Source organism: Balaenoptera acutorostrata, chromosome 1, assembly GCF_949987535.1.
Source record: "Balaenoptera acutorostrata chromosome 1, mBalAcu1.1, whole genome shotgun sequence".
NCBI lineage: Eukaryota > Metazoa > Chordata > Mammalia > Artiodactyla > Balaenopteridae > Balaenoptera > Balaenoptera acutorostrata.
In genome coordinates this window covers 89,584,469-89,602,840 of record NC_080064.1, presented here as the reverse complement: position 1 = coordinate 89,602,840, position 18,372 = coordinate 89,584,469, and positions in this window count along the sequence as shown.

The following is an 18,372-nucleotide window of genomic DNA, read 5'->3' as shown; positions in this document are numbered from 1 at the left end:
AACAACTTACATAGAAGACTTGTCTTGGGTGGCCACAAGTTAAGTAGATCTCCACACCCACTGCCAGAATCTTAAAAAGTTTATGTAGAGGCTTAACTGAGTCCAGTCACGTACATAGTCCAAATGGTCTCATCACCACATTATTATCTCAAGGCTGTATCCTTGGGAGAGCATCTGGGAGTGGAGAAGGCACGTGGAACACACATTCCAAGGACAGGGGTGAGGGGCCTCCAATGCCTGCGTCCAGCTTGTGGGTCAGACCTGCAATCACATCTCTTGACGACCTCCCCCAACTCACACTCAGCACAGCAGTGGAGACAAACATCGTGTAAAATACATCTTTATACTCAAGAGCGCAAACTTGTGGATGAAAAAAATCCACGTATTTTTCTAAGTATTTTGTGCTATGGACTTAAAATACATTTTCTCAATGAATTCTGAAAACTTTTTTGCGATCTGGCATTGTGATCTCCATGAACTGGTAATGTTGACAATTTACTGTTTTCTTGTACAAAGCATTATGCTAGGTGCTTTATATACATTGACGTATTCATTTACCATAGCAAGTCCATGAAGAGGAAGCTGAGATTCAGAGAATTTAAGAAAGCTAATTTCAAAGCCTGTAATGGCTCAATATTGCAGTGGGTGCTATGGAGGGATTATGCTCATTTGGAATTTAGCAGCTGTTAGAAAGATGACTAACACAGACATTTCCTGATATGAAACTGAGAAAACCTCTGGCAAAGCTAAGTAAATATAGCCAGTAAGTTCCTTTTGTAAAACACTATTTCCTCTGAGATTTTCCCCATTATCCGTCGGTTGCAACCATAGCATCTATTCAGTGGTATGAATAGTCATTAACTTTATTTAGCAAAAACATTATTACACATTAACTGAGGGCCAGGTAACTTCACCCCTTTTTCTGTGCCCTAGATCTCGGCAGCTCTTGCGTCCACCTATGATCCTCTCAATTCAGTATCTTTAAATCTTTCCATCTCATTTACTCAACTTGTACCTGGGGCTGAGAATGCAATCATCTGAGAATATTTTTCAGTAGTACAAGAAGCACATCACTTCATCTTTATTTGCAGGTGATATTTCTCCTAACTTAATTGGACCCATAAAATGTAAGGAGGCAACTGGAGAAGCACAGACACTATGAAACTGAATTTAGAATGTAGACTCAAGAAATGCTAGGGCCTTAAAAGCAGAAAAGGGCATCCCTGACATGGGTAAAATCTTTTTATTCATGCTCAGTTTTCTGCTATGTTTCCCAAATGTGTCTCTTTCTGTAAGTACACTGCTTTGCAACTACCTCTATCAGCTCTTTCTCAGGTTTGGTGGTTTCTCCATTCTCGTCACCATTTGCTTAGCTCCAGCACTCACAACCTCCATGCCATCAGAATCTCTTCACTCTGGTTCATTTTCTGCAACATAGTCTGAACTGGCATCCTAAAACTAAATCTAGTCACGTTTCTTTCATCCTTCAGATATTTGTTGGCTTCCCACTACCCGTAAGGGGGAAATAATTATGCATCACAGCCTGACATACAAGACACTTTGCAACTCAACTCAGTCCCAGCTTTCTTCTTTTTTTTTTTTTTTTTTTTAAAGGATTTTCTTATTTATTTATTTATTTATTTATTTTTTTGGCTGTGTTGGGTCTTCGGTTCGTGCGAGGGCTTTCTCCAGTTGCGGCAAGCGGGGGCCACTCTTCATCGCGGTGCGGGGACCGCTCTTCATCGCGGTGCGCGGGCCTTTCTCTATCGCGGCCCCTCCCGTCGCGGGGCACAGGCTCCAGACGCGCAGGCTCAGCAATTGTGGCTCACGGGCCCAGCTGCTCCGTGGCATGTGGGATCTTCCCAGACCAGGGCTCGAACCCGTGTCCCCTGCATCAGCAGGCAGATTCTCAACCACTGCGCCACCAGGGAAGCCCCCAGCTTTCTTCTTGATCCTCCTTTCCTGACATTTCCTTCTGAACTTCTTTCCTTCCCCCATTCCCAGCTCACCCCACCACCTGACAGGTTAATCACCAAACATCTCGCTCTTCCCAGAGTATCATGAGATATTTTCAGGTCAGTGTGATCTGGAAGCTGGCTAGAATGCCTTTCCTTTGACTTTTCCATCTAGAAAACTCACACTTACTCTTCAAACCCAGAACAAATGTCAGCTCTTTGGTGAAGCCTTTCCCAGCTGCCCCAAAGTTCATCAACCTCTTTATGGGACCAGCAAAGCTCTTTGTTCCCATTTATAGCATAGACTTCATTGTATCATAACTCATCTGCTCATAGGTCTCTCTTTTCTACTAAATTGGGAGCAGGGCCTATAATGTCTTCAGCATCGTTGTATTTCCTGTGGCTTGTGTGGTGCTTGGTACATAGCAAACGCTCAAAAATGTTTGCTGAATAAAAGGAGAAAGTTTTGTCCCTTAGTGTCTAAATTACTAGTCCAAAATGGTAACTCAATCATAAGAAACAGACACTGTGGCCCATCACAGCAACTTGTGCCTCCAATAACCGAATTCTAGCAAGTGTTCCACCGAAATAAGACAGGCAGTTCTCCCGCAGGAGTCTGACACAAATACCTAGGTAAGCAGCGTTGCTATTTTGGGCATCCTGTCATCTCCCACTTGTCTCCAGAGCAATTGTAGAATGAGCTTTGTGCTGGCACTGATGTCTTAGGAATGTAAGCTCTGTGAGCTGCCACTGCTGTTTGTCTTCCTGTCACCCGCCGTCCTCTGAGCAGGCCCTTCGCATTGTGTCAAGTGTCTTGATTCAGAGCACATCAAGACAGATGGCATGGTCCTCATGCAGGATTTTGATACATAAGCTCCCTAGCTCTAGGTTAACAGAGCACTTTCCTCCCTTGGTGCATGAATATTCAATAACTTCAACACTCACACGCAATCTCCGTTCGGAAAAGGAAATATACGGCAAGAATGAGAAAACCACACACGTCTACGGTCATTTACTTTGGACGTGTTCCTAGAAAAACTTGCTTCCATATATTATCCTTTTCCCATCCATAAAGACCCAATTTAAAATCTGTCTGGGAATCTAAAATATGACACAAATGAACCTATCTACGAAACAGAAACAGACTCACAGACATAGAGAACAGACTTGTGGCTGCCAAGGGAGAGGGGTGGGGGGGGAGGGATGGAGTGGGAGGCTGGGGTCAGCAGATGCGATCTATTACATACAGGATGGATAAACAAAGTCCTACTGTGTACCACAGGGAACTGTGTTCAGTGTCCTGTGATAAACCGTAAAGGAAAAGAATATAAAAAAGAATGTATATATAAATGTATAATGGAATCACTTTGCTGTAAGCAGAAATTAACACAACATTGTAAATCAACTATACTTTAATAAAATTTTTTTTAAACGATTAACAAAAACCTAATAAAAATAAAATCTATGCTGCTCAGGAAGCTTCCTCCTCTGTGCAACCACAGTTGCAGTATGAGATAGACTCTGAGTTGCTCTTTCAAAGCGTTCAAAACTTACCATTGTCAACGTTTTCCCCAGTGACTGCCAATTGTGTTAATATGTCACTGCCAAAATTCATTCTTCAGTCATCTGTGAGCTTTCCCCCTTGTAGACAAGTCTGTTTATATATTCATATTCCAGTGACAGAGAACATATGGGCTGACTCATTCCACTGTAGCAGTGCAGAATCAACAGTTTGCTTTAACTTAGCTAATTAAACTTTAAAATTAGATAGCTGATTATATTCTCTACACACATGGCCAGAGTATTTGGGAGCATACAATTATCACAATCCTAACAGCTATTCTAGTTTATTTTATGTTTATGGCTCTTCATTTCTACAGTTTTAAGCAACAAGCATGGTTGGAGGTCATTTAATTGGTTCAGCATATAAAAAAGTGCCCCCAACTTGTGCTGATTCATCAGCATTTTAATGTTACAACACACACGTGCATATAATCCCAGCTCGAGTTCCTTGCTCAGCAAAATTAGAAGATGAGATTTTTGTACTTTTAAGAGTTTCTAAAAATATATGCAGTAAAAAAGACAAACGACATGGTTAGTGTCTCTTGTTGTCTAAAAAATTCATATTAGATCTTAGCATATAGTTTGGGTTATTAAAACTGTCATTGCTGAAATAATTTTTATATTAAAAGTAAAATAGTAGCAGACTGGGAGTCAGTATGCTTACATTATAGTTTCAGAGAGGTTAGACTGTGAGATTTTGGAATCTTTAGCTTTCCAAAATTTCATTTTCATAGCTTTAAAATGAGAGGACTGAACCCAAAATAGTGTTTAACTTCTTCTTCTCCTTACTCCCCTCTCCTTCTCTTCCTCTTTTTTATTTTCTCTCCTTCTTCTTCTTCATTTTGCCATTGACCTGGGAGAGCTAACAAAGTTGTATGCATAGGCATGTAACCAGAAAAACAGAATTCCTCCCAATTTACCCCTGGGGGTGTTTCATGGACTGACCTCACAAATGCATATTTCCTCGCTTTTGCTCACAGAGTGTGATTGTGCCTTGCCTGGAAACGCTACTTGGCCTAAAGTGGTGAATGCTGTAACTTCACAGTTTCTGTCAGCTCTTTGATAGGTAGATGGATTTGAAACAGCTTAGAAACCAGAGGATGAACAAAATAGCTAGCAAGTGGGAGCGACTAATACCTTTGCTCATATTGTGAGGGTCTGTTCCCTTCGTAGGCAGGGGTCTGCACAGATTTTCTTACACGTCAGGAAAATGTTTCTTCTTAAAATATGGAACTAGGTTACACTGTTTTCTAGAATAAGTATGTGTCTCTGGGAGATGGTCTTGCCTGCACATGTGTTGATTCATTGGCTGAGACTGGATGACTGGTACGGCTTGTTCTTTTATCTCCCACTAGGGGGAGATTTTAAAGGGATCATACTCTGAACCATTTTATTAAAGCTCCACCAATGGGTTAAGCTGCACTGAATAAATCAATCTTCGGAAATTGCATGGTAAGGGACTTTATATTCCACGACTTGTCTCATGGGGGCAAGAGATGAATTCTGATGCAACTAAATGTCTGTCTCGGAATCTCCATACATTTTGGGTGGCAGACAAATTAACCTTAGTCTTTTCTGTGTAACTTCCCTCCAAACCCCATAATCTCAGGTGTATGGAGTGCTGTCATGTGCAGAGAGTATGTGGGGAGGGGAGCCTATTTGGGTCTGGTCATTTGTCCACTCAAATGATGCTGAGATGCCACCATTCTTCACCGTGTGGTCCCTTCAGGTCTCTCCTGATTCCATGCCTCGGTTCTGGGAAATAAACTATTTTGCTGAGTTCCCTGTACTCCCATTTTCCTCGGTGGGGCTAGCCATCTTCCCCGTGCACGGACAGAAATCAGGCCTCAGGTCACCCTGCCTGAGAACACATAGCGCTCTCTCACTTGGACTCTCTCCCTGTCCTTCCCCTCTTTCTCCTGCTTCCCTCTCTTTCTCTTCTCTTACTCCCCAGTCCAGGGGAATCTTCTGGTGTGATTGAACAGGGAAGAATCCACCTGATGGCTTCACTCAGATATTTAACAGACAGCTTAAGCTTCACATGTGCAAATCCAGACTTCTGAGTTTAGTTCCTCAAACTGCTACTTCTTCAATGTTCCTCATCTCAGAAAAGTGGCACTTCCTCACACTCAGAAGCCCCAAACTTGGAAAGTAATCCTTGATTCTTCTCGTTTCCTCACCCTCCTTATGCCAAATCTTCCCCTGTTCATCCTCACACCCAAGTCTTACTTTCCCCTGTTTGTTTTGTCACAGAGGGACTGACTCCTGCGAGCTGTACTTCCCAGGGGCCCCTGGCAGCCAGCTGTCAGCATTGGCAGCAGATCAGAGGGCAGGAAAAAGAGAGAAGCCAGGGTGTTTACCCCTCCCTGCGAGTGAGCCTCAGTAATGGCTGCATCTCCAGCCTCCTAACAGCAACACCCGCCCCCCGCCCCCCACGCCCCCGCCCCGCCACGTGTTCCAGTTTCCGCCAAAAGCCCTGGCTTCTGGGCTATAATAGTATCACATCCTCACTTCATCCGCCCAGCATAGGGACGATGGTGGCTTTCTGCTGTTGCCAACCTCTGGGAGGTCTCACCATCCTATATGGCTCCTTGGCTCTTGGATCACGTGTACAAATAATTCCTCCTTAAGCTCCCTCCGTTACGTCTTATTGGTCAGGGTGATATCAAATGCCCACGCTTAAACGTATCACTGGCAAGAGGAATGGGATGAACACAATTGCTTTACATTAATCCACCTTCATCCTCTGGGACTATAGAAGAGCCATGAAGCTCGTAGCTGTTGAATGTTCATTTCCCCATTAAACGCATTCATCCCCAGCAACTGTTTCCACTATTTCTTAATCAAAAGAGGAAAATGATAAAAATATTCAACTCTGTTTATTTCTCTGCATATTTGGAGGTATTAGTAAGTATTCTGAGAATTTTTTCCTACTCGCTGAACGATTTGTGGGAGCGGCAGTGGGATTAGAAACTGACACTTTCTGCTTTTGTATTTTGCTAGAGAATTTCATTTTTTTGAAATGTACTACTTTAGGCTATGCCCTTATTTGATTGTTGTGGGTGACAAAAAAAGTTGCTGTTTTAAAAACAATTTTCCTCATTCTTTTGTTGGGAAAGAGAAGTTCTGTGAGGAAATTTTTATTGACCATCTTAATGCGGAAGTCAAATGATATTTATATAAAATGTAATAACGTGTGACATTAAACTATATTGCATAAGGATGCATTGCTAAGAGGTAAAACTATAAAGAAAGCCGAGGAAGTGAATACTCCAAGTGTCAGGATGGTGGTTACTCTGTGGGGAAAGACTTGTCCTCTGGAAGGACCATGTGCTGCGTGCGCTACGTGTGTTTTAGGCATTTTTTCCTGTCTGTGTTATATTTCACAATTGAAAAAAAGTTAAAAATATCAACAACTGTTGCAAGCTGTAGGACATTACTCCTTAAAAGAAAATCAGATTATGCCACTCACACACTTAAGAGTCTCCAATAATTTTCCAACGCAATTAAAATCAGATCTAATTCCTCACCGTGGACCCCTAGGCTTTACAAGATCTGGTGTCCATTCACCTCTCCAGCTTCTCCTATCTATTGCCTCTTGCTCTCTAATCCTCACCCACTCTAGACTTAAATTCCTTGAATATGTCAAACTCACACCCACCTCCAGGTTTTTGTACTTGCCATTTCCTCTGCTTAGAATATTCCTTTCCAAACTCTTCACAAAGCTGGTGCTACCTCAGATGCCATATTCAGCTCCCGGTTTACCATCACTCAGATGCTTTCTCTTAATACTGCAGCTACGTAACCCCCTGCCCCTCCATTCACCCCATCCTCTACCCACCACTGAGCTCTACCCCATCGCCTTGCTTTGTTTCTTTCATATACTTATCACCACATGAAATGATGAATAAAAGATATTATTTCATATAATGATCACTACTTGAAAGTATCTTGTTACTGTGTTTACTTGTCTGTTGCCACCCTCTACTAGAATAGAAATGTTTCTATTTTATTCATTGCTTTTATCCCCAGGACCAAAACCTGACAGGCACAGAGCAGATTCTTACTTGCTGAATATTTTTTGGATACATAGTATTTCTTTATAACAGTCTCTGCCTGTGAATGTAAATTATCTCAAGGTGTCTCTCTCAGGGGCATCTAGTGTGTCTCCTTATGGGTTTAAACCAGGAGTCAAGCAATGCTGACGGGGTTAAGACAGATGATATAAGTGAGTGAAGCTTCCCAGGTCAAAGAAAGGATAGCGGTGGGAACTAAGGTTTCAGCCTCTACTCAGACACATGAAAACAGCAGCCTAGGGTGGCTAGACCTTCTAATCGTTAAGAGAAGTCAGAAATTCAAATTTCTCTGTGAAATGTGTCAAATTATTAAATGTTGTCTCAAGTTTTTAAAAATTCCATATGAACCTAGTAAAACATATCTGTGGACCAAATTTAACTATGGGGTCTCTGGTTTGAGATCTGGTTTAGGAAATAGGAAAGAAAATGCCAATCAAAAACCTACTCTGGGGCAAATAAGTATAGAGTCTGTTATCAGATTAAATGGAGGGAAGGAAAAGAGGAAAACAAGGGTAAAATAAAAGTTGGATTGATATCTCAATTATCCTGCCACAGGGTTTTTCTGAGTGGATAGCCTGTGTGACCTTTTGTTACATCAAGGTGCTAAGATTGGTTTTAAAGAGAGGAGCGAGAAGGCAGAGTTTTATTTGGGTTTCATGGATAAAATAAGACAAAATGGTACCTTGAGGTAGGGAGGATGGATGGAAATAGAGGGACTCTTTCCTTATAAAACCCATCACTGCTGTCTCTAGAGTAAAAGGAACACCAGGTGATGAGGATCAGAAACCCATTAGAGACAATTTATGGAAGGTCTTGAAGTATATAAGGCAAAGAGGGTAGGAGCTGGGTTCACTTGGATGTACATGCACACAGACTGGAGTAGCTTACATGGGAAAACTAGCCAAATAATGAAATCGCTAAAGAAAGAACTTTGCTTCTTTAAACCAAGAACTGTTTCAATTAATTAGCGATGTCTTGATCTGTTCATTTAGGCACAAACTATATCTACTCAATAAATATCAGATATGATACTACTTTGTGTATTATCAGGCAGAACAAAATTTATCATCAGCTAGGGCTGTCAGTTTCCATGGGAGGATTAGGTCTAGTTCTCAAATGAGACATTTTCATAAATATAAATAAACATCAGACCTTTCAGATGATGAATGGAGGAAATTCAGCTCTGTTTATGGGAATGGGTCCTGAAATTGCTTTCTAGTTAACAGATGACTCCAAGTGCTTTCATTTGATGGTGAAAAGTGCCTGCCATAGCCAAACCTACAGTCCAACAATAACCAAGAATATTTGATTTTAGCCATAGCCCAATAATATAAACACTGACAATAAAATTTGAATATTTGAGAAGTGAATTTATAAAAAGAGTGAGGATGATGGTGATGAAGACTCAGTAGGTAAGAATCAGAATAAAAATAAAGCATGGAGAGAAAATCAGAAAGGGAAGAATGACTTACAAATAGAGGGTTGGAGATGAGAGGAAATAAGAACACCAAATTTAAACAAAACAAAACAAAGTGGAACGGAAACTATGGAAAAGGAAGACAGAGGCAAGAGAAGCAGGATAAGAAAGATTATAACAGTAGCAGGAAAATGTTTGCTCGCAGATGTGGGAAGCCTCATAAATTTTGCAACGAGACATATGATGGGAGAAACAGGAGGTCCTTCTGCAGAATGTATAGTTAGAACAAAATTGTTTTTCTCATGTTCTAATGCTGACTTCTGAGTTCTGCTCTAGATAATGAACAGTTACCAGTAGACTGAGTGCCCTAAGTTCCAATTTCCTAAGTGGAACTTGGGCAAGTGACAGAACTTTTCCCAAGGAGGATCCTGATTTGTGTGACAAAGGACTTTCTGAAGCTGCCCTTAAAATAATACCTCCCACTGAGGAGCACTGGCTTCTCACAGGACTCTGGGGCCCTCTGGTCATTGAAGCACAACCAAAACCCATCAATTATCATCACAAATGTCCATTTCTTAAAATCCTTCTCATTTTCTCTTGCTTTGCTAATAGTGCTTTCAAATGCATTGCTTGACAGACCCCAGATGGTATTTTATGGCAGTTTTTACTCTCCATAGGCAGAGAGCTGGCCATATAAACATAAGCATACACTAATAATCTGATCCGTGGATAAGGAAAGCTTATGCAATGCAGTGCAAGAAACCACAAAGAAAAATAAAGATACCACATAAAAGACTTCTGTAAATTAAAAGCAAGTTTAAGAAGAAGACCACAAGCTGAGGGAAATATATTTTTAAATTTACTATGTACTTCTGAATTGCCAAAGTAGTAATTGTTTATTGTAAAAAAAAAAAGAAAAAAATACAAGCAATACAGAAGATATGTATGGAAAAGTGAAAGTGACTTCCTTTCCTTCTCCTCGACTTAATTCTCACTCTGTTAACAGTTTCTTAAGAGTTCTGCACACATATAAAGGCTTTTCCTATGCACAGACATACCCCAAGTGTCTCCATCAGCCTTGCACTCCTCCCCCACCTCTAAAGGATGACCTCTCACCAACATATGTAGGGGAAGAGGAGATTTTCCTTAATGAAGGTTTTCCTAGAGAAATATCTAGTCAGCAGAGTATCTTAATGTCTGTTCTCCTGCTTGGATCACATTCATGTTGCTAAAGATCACTTCCGGAGGCCATAGACAAACTTCAGCAAGATGCTGTTTGCTCTCCACACATGAGCCACAGAAGGACTAATGTGGAGTAGGCTGCATTTCCCTTTTCTACCTCAGCTCCTTATCCTCCCCGGCACCACAACAAGGGGCAGAGATTTTACCGATGTGGTGAACTTAGGGGGAAAGCATAATGCTGTATGCTAAGTATGACTTTCCTTAAGGTTTAGGGTAAACAAAAACCAAGAGGAACACCATCCATGGGCAAGACCCAGTGCCCCTTAGGTTCACATTTCAGCTCTCTCTTCTTCTAACCTTCACCAGGGATTTTTTTTTTTTTTTTTTTTAGGGAAAACATAAACTGTGAGCAAAACGATGGTCTTTTAATTGAGATATTCCCAGGATGCCTTAGTAGACAATCAGTGATAGCTGCTGACACACAGAGCCCCACACAACAAGCCAGGTGGAATGAGAATATGCGGGCACTCCAAATTTAGCCCCTTCAAGGTTTTTCTGGCCTATGTGACTCAGACATCTGTTTATTCTGATGAATGTATAGTAAATATTCAGCCAAACACACATGCACACACATATTCAAAGTAAAATACTAATTCTCAGAGACTGTACTGTGTGAACCATTCAGGAGAAATAGAAATATAGTCATAACTGAGTCAAAATTTGTGATGTGTATATTTCACTTTGGAGTTCGTATTTCACATTATTTTTCAGGATGGAGTTAATTGCTTTCTTTCAGTCTGAAACCCCCTCATTCTCAAACTCTTTCAAATTGGGCTCCTTTGTACCTGTGTGGGATAAGAAAGGAATTCACTGAAGAGCAATGTCCCCTTTAATGGCTGTACCCTTAGCTAACCAGTTTAAAGTTAATCTGGTTTATAATAACTCAGTTAGATTCTTAATTAAGAATTTTCCATTTGAGAGAAGTAAAGACTGATTTTATTCTTCCAGTAACAAGTACACCCACTGATATATAGTGTTCTATTTTATAAAAGAGAGTAATACTGTACACATTCTAAAGATTGTCAGGAAATACATTTGTAGAAAAAATGTAAAAGGGTTAATACCCTTGATAAAAAGAGCTTTTATAAAATCCATCTTTAAAAAGTTTGTAATAGCTAGATGGGCAAAAGAACAATACCATTTATAAAGAAAACTAAAAAATAGAGTAATAATATGTGTATCTCTACAATATATAAATCAAAGTAAAGTAACAATGAGACATCATTGGTGTTCAGAACATTTACAAAAAAAATTTTTTTAATGAGAAACCTGGTAACAGTATGATGAGATGAACCCTCTCATCTAATCTTGGTAGAATTATAACTTAGTAGGGCTACTCTGAAAAACAATTTGGCAATATGTATCAAGATACCTTCCCTTAGTACTTCTAGTGTATTAGATCTCTTCTATATAAGTGATAAGGACTATTGATTAAAATTTATGCATAAAATTTTATTTTGATATTAATTAGAATATCTAAAATTTATAAACAACCTAAACATCAAAGATTAAGGGACAATACAGGTATATTACAGTGCATACATGCCGTAGAATATTATGTAACCTTTAAAAATGTTTGCAGATCTTCTCTTTACTAATATAGCTAAAGGCATATGATATAATGCTTAGTGAAAATTCAGGATATAAAATTATTTTAACATCAACATAAAAATGTATGGATTGACAATTGAATAAGCAGTGGCTAATTCTAGTTGTTTAAGGGTTGAAGATTTAATACATTCTTCATCCTTTGTTATTTTTTTCCAAAATTTTCCACAATGGCCACGTAATACTCTTATCACCAGAAAAATAACCCCTTGTATTTAAAAACTGTGAACAAAGTTAATACGTTAGACATAGGCAAAATATCAATGACAGAGAGAAAATGGTGAAGGTAGGAGCTGATCTAAGGGCTTTCTGACTCTAAAGCCAGAATGTTTTCAACACAGGCACTATGATGTGAAATCTTATATACTCTTGAGTAAACAACATAAATTTCACCTGTAGGCCCTTTGAAAAGCCTTGGAGTGATACTTTGTAAGTCCAATTAACCACATTGAAAAAAAAAGTATCCATCCATACTACTTCATAGTTTACTTAGAAAAGGATATTATTACCCCAAAAGCTATAGTGAGTTAGACCTTTATATTTAGAACAATAGCACACTACTATTACAAAATCTAGTGCTTACTTTTATAATGTTAATAATTAACATTGAGGTGTATATTAACAAGTACATAAGCAAAAAGTAATTCACAACCTCAGAAAATTTTTAAATTATAAATTAAATTTGAAACTATGTAAATTAAGTTAACTATATCCCTTAAGAAGGGACCATATAATGATTCAGATTTAGATAAATTAATTACAGATTCCTATGGGGACTTTTCACACTGAATGGACTGAATAAGCCCTATTTAATAAAATCCAGAAGTCCTGTAATAAATCCACTAGTTAGGCATTTAACCTAGTAATGCTCAGTGGGCAGACTTCAGGATGCATTCAGCATTTCTAAAAACAAGAAGTTCAACGTGAACTGAGGAAGCAAAAAAATCCCTATGCCCTTTCATCTGAAGGGCAAAGGGCCAAATAAGAAGTTTGTGGAAATTCTACTTGACATTAGCATTCTCTACAGAAAGCAAAAGAGAATTCACACAGTTATTCCTTAGGGTAAATGGGTTGGTGCTCCAAGATGTTTCCCAATACTGTTGAGCAACTGAGAATGTAAAATGCAACAAAACCCTATACGGCAAAAGTAGAGATAGTTGAAAACTCTTTTGTATTGTTTTCTCATCATAATTGGTCAGTAGATAATTAGACCAAAAATGGGGAAATTATATATAATATAGTCACACAATCAACACATATTTATTGAGCACTTATTCTAGGTCCCAGAGATACACCAATTAGGCAACACTCCTGTTCTCAAGGAGCTGATGTTCTAGTGAGGGAGCACATAAGTAAACAATAAATATATCATTTCAGGGAGCAGTAAGTGCTATGAAGAAGAATGAGCAAGGGTTAGAGTAACAATACATGGTTGTGTGAAGACCTACTTTATATAGAGAGTGCTGGAAAGGCCACTCAGAAGAGGTCCAATTTAGACAGAGTTTAGAAGGAAGTGAGAAAACAAACTATGGCATAATCCAAAAGAAGAGTGTTCCAGGTAGAGGGAAGAGGATGTATGAAGAGCCAAGGTGGAAACAAGCTTGACACAGTTTAAGGAGAGCGTGAATGGCTGAAGTAGAGGAATCAGGAGAGTTAGAGATGAGGAAGCCAATGAGGAGCCAGATCATTTGGAGCCTTAACAGCATAATTAGGATTTTATTCCAAATGCACTGGAAGCAATTGGAAGGCTTTAAGAGAGAGTGTGATATGAACCAGTTTACTCTGAGTTTTGACTGCTGTGAGGGAAATAGATTTTTCAGGGAAATAAATGCGGAAACAGGGCAACTATCTAAGAAGGTATTATTGCAGTAGTTCAGGTGGGAGATGACAGTGGCTTGGACTAGAGTGATAGAGATGAAGGTGGTAATGAATGATCAGATTGAAGATATGGAGAAAAGAGCCAACAGAATGTGCTAATGGACCAGATTTATCATACGTGTTATGGAGAAAGGTCAGTGATGATTTCCAAGGTTGATGATGGAATTTCACTAAGTTGTGAGCTAAGGGAGAAGCAGGTTTAGGGGTATCAGGGAGGAGGAAGATTGGGAGTCAGTCAGGAAATTACTATGTTTTGGATATGTCAAATTTGAGGTGGTTGTTAAATATCCAAGTGAACATAGCAACTAGGTAGTTGTTTACTAGAGTCTGGAGCTAAGGAAAGAGGTTTGGACAATAGATATAATAGTTATAAATTAGAGGGTCATTAGACTATAGATGGGATTTAAAGCCATAGTAATTGAGATTACTTAGGAAGTAAGGGTATCAAGAGAAGCTAAGGATGGAGTAGTACTGGACCACTTCAATAATTAGAAGTTGGATAGATAATGAGGAGCCATCAAAGACATGGAGAGGGAGTGTCCAGTGAGGCAGGAGGAAAACTAATAGTGTGGTATCTGGAATTTTAAGGGGAGAGAGTGTTTCTAAAAGAAGGGAGGTGCCAAAAAGCCAAGTAGGACAAGAATTGACCTTTGTATTTGGCAGCTTGGAGGTCACTGTTGACCGCAAGGAGAGCGCTATGTGGGAGGTGGATACCAAGGCCTCAATGGAGTGAGTTAAAAGACAATAGGAGGCGAGGAAGTAGAGATAGCAGAAATAGACTACTCTTTCAGGGAATTTTGCTGTGAAGAAAGCAGAGAAATGGAGACATTATTGTATGGGGAAGTGCTGGCAGGGAGGATTTTAAAATATATACATATATGTATACATTCCTTTTTAATACTGAAAGATACTAAAGCATGTGTGCATGCTGATGATTGGAATATCTCAGTAGAGAGTAAAGATTCTCTATGTCTAATAACAAACAATGCTAAAGTTTAAAATTTTCAAATAATGAAAAATCTGTCAAAAATTTAATATTCAGAGAAAAGAGGTGGGGTTTTTTTCCATCTTTTGTGGGGCAGACGTCTGAAAATTTGAGAAACTACTTGAGCACTTGGACTGTTGATGAAAAGAAGGAGGGGGATTATAAATAACACATTGATACATTGGCTAAATGATTTACTGATTTTCTGAACCACTCTTTGAATAGGTAATGTTATCATTTTCATTTTATAATAAGAAAAGTAAGCTGAGAAATACTAAGTAATTTGTCTAACATTAGCAAGAGGGAGAGTCAAGATTCCAAATTAGGCCTGGTTTACTCCAGAGCCTTAATTCTTAACAATTAGAGGCAGATGTCCCAAAAAAGTCCTGGTTTGATATACTCATCAGTGACCCACATCTATTTAAGAAGAGCCTCCATTAATGTAAAAAACAAAAAACAAAAACTCTTTGGATGGAGTTTTGGTTCTGTTAATGGCAGAGTAGCTTGTATAAGATAAACATTTTTGCAAATAACACTTATACACTCTGGACAAACTATAAGAAACAACATAATGAAGGTATTGTCAAGTAACCAAAAACAGTCAGAAGTTGAGGATTTGACCCTTAAAAGAAGGGAACCAAATTGAGTGATATATATACCTGTATGGCTTTCTTCCTGGGGTCATTCCCTAGTCCATAAAATGTAGGGTGATAGAACTCAAGCAGAAAGTTGCAATTTTATTGGCCTAAAGAGTTATAGCAGGAAATTGGGACTGCCAGAGCAAATAGAGTTGAAGAGAAACTACAGAACCACAAAAGACCCAGAATAACTAAAGCAATCTTGAGCAAGAAGAATAAAGCTGGAGACATCACACTCTCTGATTTCCAACTATATTACAAAGGTAAAGTAATCAAAACAGTATGACACTGACAGAAAACAGACACATAGACCAATAGCACAGAGTAGAAAGCCCAGAAATAGTTGCATGCCTATAGGGCCAACTAATCTTTGACAAAGGTGCCAAGAATACACAATGGGGAAATAATAGTCTCTTCAACAAATGGTGCTGGGAAGACTGGAGCTCCACATGCAAAAGAATGAAACTGAATCCTTTTCTTAGACCATATACAAAAAATCAACTCAAAATTGGATTAAAGACTTAAACATAAGACTAGAAACCATAAAATTCCAAGAAGGAAACACAGGGGGAAAATTCCATGTCATTAGTCTTGGCTATAACTTTTTTGATATTACACCAAAGCACAGGTAAAAAAAACAAGAATAAATAAGTAGAACTACATTAAACTGAAAAGTTTCTGTGCACAAAAAGAACAAAATGAAAAGACAGAAATGGCAGAAAATATTTGCAAAACATATATCTGATAAGGAGTTAATATCTAAATTATACAGAGAACTCATACAACTCAAGAGCAAAATAAATAACCCAATTAAAAATGAACAAAGGACTTGAATAGATATTTTTCAATAGAAGACATACAAATGGCCAAAAAATACATAAAAGGTGATCAGGGAAGCATAAATCAAATGAGGTTATCACTCCACACCTGTCAGGATGGCTATTAGCAAAAAGTCAAAAGATAACAAGTGCTAGCAAGGATGTGAAGAAAAGGGAACCCTTATGCATTGTTGGTGGGAAAGTAAATTGCTACAATCATATAGAAATTGTATAGAGGTCCCTCAAAAAATTAAAAATAGAACTACCATGTGACTCAGAAATCCCAATTCTGAGTATATATCCAAAGAAAATAAAAAGACTAAAGAGATATATGCACTCCCATGTTCATTGCAACATTATTCATAATAGATATGGAAACATATCTATTATCTTTCCATAAAAGATATGGAAACAACTTAATTGTCTGTCAATGGATGAATAGATAGAGTAACTTTGGTATATGCATACAGCAGAATATTATTCAGCCTTTAAAAAGAAGGAAATCTTGCCATTTGTGACAACACAGATGAGCCTGAAGGACATTATGCTAGGTGAAATAAGCCACACACAGAAAGACAAATATTTCATGATCTTACTTATATATGGAGTTTAAAATAGTCAAAGTAACAGTAGAAGGTGGTTATCAGGGCATAGAGGTGGGGGAAGTGGGGAGATGTTGGTCAAAGGGAACAAACATAATATAAATAAGTTCTGGAGACCTAATGTAAATTATGGTGTCTATGGTTAATATATTGTATGCTTGAAATCTGTTAAGAGAATAGATCTTAAGTATTCTCACCACACACACACTCACACACACACAAAAAAGGTAACTATATGAGGTGATGAATATGTTAATGAGCTTGATTGTGGTAATCATTTTACAATGCATATGTACATTAAGACATCACATTGTACACCTTAAATATATACAATTTTTATTTGACAGTCATACTTCAATAAAGCTGAAAAAAGAAAATGAAAAGAAAAATAAAAGAATTGAGGGGAAATGCCAGAAATAAGGGAGTCATAGAGAGGGGAGCCTCAAAATCTACTTATAAAGTCAACTCAAAACATTGGCTAAATTCTGACTGTACAAACATAGGCAATACTCTAATAATAGCAAGAAGGCTGAGACAGCTGAAGAGATATTTTAATTGTTGCCCTTCTAAGCAACATTTGGTGGTCAAATTCCACCAAATTACAAGATCTTGGTAACCATTTTGAGCTCTCTATTGAAACCCCAGAAGGGCCATGTCTTAGGAATAAGACTACACTTCCAGACAAAGGGATTCACTGAAAACTAAAGGCAAAACTGAAATAGATTCTCTCCAAAAAAGTGTACAATAAATCTTCTATGAGTTCAAACAATTAACTGCCTGTTAGAACAAACAAAACACTCTTTAGAGGAAGATAATAGAATCCAGAATGTTTACACTGTATTATTCACAGTGTCCAATAAACAAGCAAAATTAATAGACATACCAAAAAAATCAAGAAAGATAAAACTCAATAGAAATGAACCAGATGTTGAAATTAGAAGAAAAACTGTTCAAAATAACTATAATAAATATATTAGAGTCTACAGGAAAAGATGGACATAGTGGATGAAGAAATGGGGAATTTCAGAAGGGATTTAGAAACTGCATAAAGAGCATAATGGAAATCCTAAAGATAAGAAACACACCTAAAATCAGAAATTTTGGAAAGTATTAATAATAGATTGAATACAATAGAAGAAAGATCAGTGAATTTGAATAAAGGACAATAGAAGTCATGTAAGCTGATGCACACCGAGAAAACAAAATTGAAACAAAAAGAGAACAGGTACTAAAGGACTTGTTGGAAGTAACAAGTAGTAAAATATATGTGTAATAGGAAATACAGAAGGACTGGAGAGAGGATGTGGGGTAGACAAAACATGAAGAAATATAAGCTGAACATTTTCCAGATTTTCTCAGAGTAACCCACATATCCAATAATGTCTGCAAACCTCAAGCAGAATAAAAAAAAAGAAAACTGCATCTAAGCATGTCAAAGCCGAATTGCTGAAAACTAAAAGTTAAAAACAAAAACAAACTTAAAAGTAGCCAGGAGAATAAATGCATATTAAATATAAATAAATAACAGTAAGAAAATTGATGCAGACCTTGAAGGATAGAAGTCAATTGAATAACATCTTTAAAATGCTA